Source organism: Nicotiana tabacum, chromosome 2, assembly GCF_000715075.1.
Source record: "Nicotiana tabacum cultivar K326 chromosome 2, ASM71507v2, whole genome shotgun sequence".
Classification (NCBI taxonomy): domain Eukaryota; kingdom Viridiplantae; phylum Streptophyta; class Magnoliopsida; order Solanales; family Solanaceae; genus Nicotiana; species Nicotiana tabacum.
This window is the reverse complement of record NC_134081.1, coordinates 55,417,342-55,422,513: the sequence shown is the minus strand read 5'-3', so window position 1 is coordinate 55,422,513 and position 5,172 is coordinate 55,417,342. Positions and strand designations below refer to the sequence as shown.

The 5,172-nt window shown below is 31.6% G+C and overlaps 1 long non-coding RNA gene across 1 annotated transcript; it reads right to left on the bottom strand.

The window, feature by feature from the left end:
• Positions 1 to 763: 763 nt before the first annotated feature.
• LOC107787297 (uncharacterized) lies at positions 764 to 4,628 on the bottom strand. The gene is made up of 4 exons (XR_012698236.1): positions 4,489 to 4,628; positions 3,329 to 4,384; positions 2,147 to 2,350; positions 764 to 938 (listed from the first exon to the last, which is right to left on the bottom strand). It is a non-coding gene; the product is annotated as an uncharacterized LOC107787297 (long non-coding RNA).
• Between the last annotated feature and the right edge of the window lie 544 nt (positions 4,629 to 5,172).

The window sequence follows — 5,172 nt, the reverse complement described above, 5'->3', positions numbered from 1 at the left end:
GTCACAAATTTATTTACCGACATTTAATTTATATTTGCATCAAATGTCGTTAATTTCAATATCGGTAATTTTCCGACATTTAGGTAAATGTCGGTAAGAAATTATGACACTTACTTTACGACATTTAGGTAAATGTCAATAAGAAATTATGATACTTATTTTACAACATTTAGGTAAATGTCGATAAGAAATTTACGATACTTACTTTGCAACATTTAGGTAAATGTCAATAAGAAATTTATGACATTTAATTTACGATATTTAGGTAAATATCGGTAAGAATATTACGACATTTAGTTTACAACATATAGGAAATGTCACTTAAAATTTTCGACAATTAGATTAATGTTACTAAAGAAATACGACATTTACGTATGATCTTCACAAAATGTCGTATTGAAATTTCCGACATTTTGGTAAATGTTGCTAAGAAAATTCACAACATATATAAAATGTCGTTTCCACTTTATGTGAATGTCATTAAAAAAAATAGTGACATATCTTTTACAACATAGCAAAATATCGCATTAAATGTTTGACATTTAAATTAATGTCGGTATCATATTTTTTAAAATGTAAATAATAATGCTCTGTTTAGTTTCATCATGAACACATTTACATTCTCAAATGTCAACTTTTATAACAAACATAAAATAAATGTAAAGCAAATATCTTTTAGCACAGTAACCAAAGAACAAAGTAGCAATATAAAACGTACTTAGTACAAGATAGATAATGTCAAATCAAATGATTTATTCTCACGTAAAATTCAAATCTAACTAAATCATAAAAGATAGTAATTTCAATGTGTAAGTACTTTAAGATCACTCCTAATTCGAATTAATTTTCCTCAACTTCTAGACTAAATCTTATAAAACCAACTCTCCACAAGTCAAGCTTTTCACTGCCAGTAATTGACATCACTTCCTTCAAGAATGCTGCACAAGAAGTCACAAGAAAAAAAAAAGAATTATACCTTTATAATAAAGTGAATTCTTTCCTCCTCTAAAACAATTAGAATACCAAAAATAATAACAGATTCATGTTCTAAAAGAGAAACAAATTGATAATGAATGTAATACTAGCAACTGAAGAGAGAAAGAAACGGACAACATAAAGCAAAAAATCCAAGAAAGTGAAAGCAACCGCCCAAACCGAACAATAACTGAAATATTGTAATATCATAATGCAATTGATGATATTTTTTTAGTTGTGGGGGGATGTGAGAGGAAGGGAGAAAATATAACTCCACCCGATGGAGGTTCTGCAAGATTTAAATAAATATAAACACGATCAGGCCTAAAAAGCTAAATACAAGTAAGCACACATAAAGCTACCTGCCCAAGAAAGGTTGAAACAAAATCTAAATGAGATAGCTCACGTAGGAGAATCTATTTACCTCTACGATAATAATGAATTTTTTTGCAACAAATGTTATATCAATAATCAATAATGCACTTTCATATCAGAGTTCAGCATTGATTCTGTACTACAAAAATGGTGTTCAATACAAACAGAGGCGGATCCAGGATTTAAATCTTATGGGTTCAAATTTAAGGTTTTTAACATTGAACCCATTATATTTTTAAAGTTATGGGTTCATATCTACTATTTTTACAATTTTAATGAATTTTTAAATACAAATTCTTACTCCGCATCGAAAGTTATGGGTTCAGCTGAACCCGTAGGCAGTACACTGCATCCGCCTCTGAATACAAACAACAATTTCACCCTTTACCAAGGAAAAGAAAATGTTCAGCTATTCTCAATTCATCTTGCACTTAAGAAAACTATTCCCTACTCTTTTAGTTTTTATTTTTCGTTGAGACTGAGGCAGAAACATGGTGGGAGAGGGGAGGGTTGAATTCTGAAATATTAGTTTCCGTAAATGGTATACTGAGATGAAAACTAATGAATGTTATATAAGTTTTGCAAAGTTACATATAATTTTATATATTAGAGATAATTCATGGCCAAACATCATATCAAAGAATAAAACTTTTAAAAGAAAAAAGAGAAAAGGTAAGAAGAATTACAGAGGAAAAACATAAAAATATTTAAAGGAAAAAGTATGATCCGCATACGGAATGCGCTAATAGCATGTGCTAAGGGCAAGAGAAGAAGATGCTTGATGCTCGGAGAATACCTTTGCTTCATTAGAGCTCCAATAATGAACTAATGCACGCCACTGGTCTTCTTCTACCCTGTCTGGACGTTTAGCTAAGCGCTCGATATCGTTGTTGTATGGCTCATAACCAATTATTTTTGCTTCATGCTTCCATTCTTTCCATTTAGATCCAACCGATATCATCAACATACGTCTCATATCCTCAGCTGTATCAGTATTTTCCTGCAAACATCAACATATAACACATGTATAAAAGCATAAAATCAATAAACATCTTAATATATAACCTTTTTCTTTAATTTTCTAAGCACCTTAATATGAGCCCATATCCTATTCTTGTACAGTTTAGGCACAAGCCTCCAATCTTTATGATTTAAAGGAGCTAAAATTCCATTTCGTGCTATGACTCCAAGTTTTTAACTCAATCTAGCTGCATCAGGTCCAATAGTTTGACTAAGATTATTCAACTCAACATGTAAAATGCCACCATCTTTTCCCCATCCTGAGTGCATCATAGTAGGACCCCTAGGTCGCTTAGATTGCTCTTCATTAGCACTAGAGTCCACAATAACCAAATATAAAAAAGAGAGTCATCCATAACTAGTAAAACTCAATTAATTCTTATTTTCCTTTTTTAAAAATTCACATATAAACACTCCATTAATACCAAGGGATTAGAATAATAGAGTGATAGAGGAAAAACTGCCAGAAATGAAGCATATATATATTTTTGGGAAAAGAAACTACATCAATACAGGTAGGTATAGTGATATGAATTCTTTCTTGGAGAACGTATCTGCTAGACTATTAGATGCCTCAGCTACATCCATTAAACATATCTTAGCGATAATGTTGTTGTGCTCACAATCTGTCTCATGTTTTCAATTTGTATATGAAGAGCTAAGTGTAATTGGCCAATGTACTGCAGAAGATAGCTTCTAATAGCAAAGCAGGTGCTACCTTCATAAGAACAGAATATAGGTGTCTCCACATTCATGATACTATTTGTATGTTTAAGTGGTGTCTATGCTTCTGTGGAGGACTTATAAGTATATTGTTTTAGGAACAATGATAGAAATGAGCGGTCAAGGTACAAGTACTCTTGGTGGATTTGCTTGAGTTGATATTTTATATTTAGGTCTACTTAGTTGCTTGGAAAAAAGTGTACAAATACACAAAGTGTAACTATTCAATAAGTACCTAGGGTATTTTCTGTTTCATGTGAATCATTTCTTGATTTACCAGATTGGATAGCTTGTCCTTCATTTTGTGGCCAGTTTTGAGGTGGTTGAGGCATCGCCGCACCTCCCATTTGTTCTTCTTGTTGCTCCGAAAAAATCAGGCAGAAGCATTTCTTGACTGGAATTTCTCTGTCTTTTTCTTGCCATCACAACAAAGTTGTTCAAAAACTATAGTTCATGCAAAATTAAAAAATATTTTCTACTATCCAGACGTATAAAATAATATCAAACTAGTACTATTATCGAATAGGGAATCAACCCGCAAACTCAATAAAATGAACAAAGTATCCGATAATCAAGATACCAGAATCTAATTAAACTCTAAGCACAATCTATCACTAAATAATGAAATCTTTAGAAATGGATTAAACTATAATTACCCCAAAAAATCAAAACCAAATCAAAACCAATCTAATAATCAATATCTAAAAGATATTTTGTATAAACTAACACAACTGTGTAGACAGCAGAAACTTTTACTTGATAAAAATTAATATTAATATATTTATTAAAAGTAGCAAAATGAGGTACTCCTCACAAAGATTAACACCAAACTTTCTCTCTCACACACAAAAAAAAAAATGCAAGATCCAATTTTTTCAACCAAAGCAGACAACAAAAAGAATAACCAATTAGTTACTATACAATAATTAATCCTTTAATCACCAAGAAACCAATAATCTAATTGAACTCTAAGCATTATCTACCACTAAATAATAAAAATCTTATATCCAACTTTATAAATGTACTAAACAACGAACACCCAGAAATACACCAAAAAAATCAAAATCAATCTACCAATCAATACCTAAAAGAGAAAATTGTTAACCCAAATCCGAACAATTAAGAAAAAGAAAGAAATCTGTTAACCCAAATCCGAACAACTAAGAAAAAGAAAGATATCTGTTAACTAAATTGGGTACCTTGAATTTGTAGAAAACAAGCTTTGTGAATCTCAGCAGCAGCAAAAGCCTCAGCAGCAGCAAAAGCCTCAGCGATTTTCGTCTCCAAGTATCTATTATAGCACAGTGGAATGCAAAAAATTAGGTTTTTTGTAGAATTCAAACTAAGGAAGGAAAACTATATTTTTTAGAATTAGGAGGGAAACAAAATTCTTACCGCCAAAATCTTTTACTTCTAAATCTCCAATACTCTCCATACATAGCTCCTTTTGAGTCTTGGGGTGGAGGGAGCGGACTTGAGAAATTTTGGCGAAATCCAATTTGAGATTTTTAGCCAAAATTGATTTTAGATTGAGAGAAGAGAGGGGATGGGTCCTGAGGTGCTTCTAAGGCTACGACTAAGTAGGGGGTTCGTCGGTCGGTACGGTACGGTATTTAGATATTTCGGTTTGGTATTTTCGGTATTCAGTTTCTTAAAATGCTATACCAATACCATACCTAATTAAATTCGGTATGGTTCGATTTTTCTCCTTTCGGTTTCGGTTTATTCGGTTCGGTAACTTCGGTTTATTCGATTTGAATACTAACAAGTCCATAGAGTCATAGACTATAATATTCTTAATTGAAGTACTCAAAAATACAAAACTAAAAACGTTTATTGACAAAAGTTTTTGTCCAAAACCAGCAAATATTAACTTAGAGAGAGAAAACTGCACATAAAAGAATAAATTTAATCATTAGAAATGTCTTCTTATTTGCTTAGAGTTAATTGATGGACTTAGAGAATAGATGAAAGTAAAATTTTAGTTTTTTTATATTTTAGTTTTAAATCGGCAAAATATTTTAAAAGACGGGGCATATGACGTGTACATTTCACTTAATATCGGGCGAGGCGTAAGCC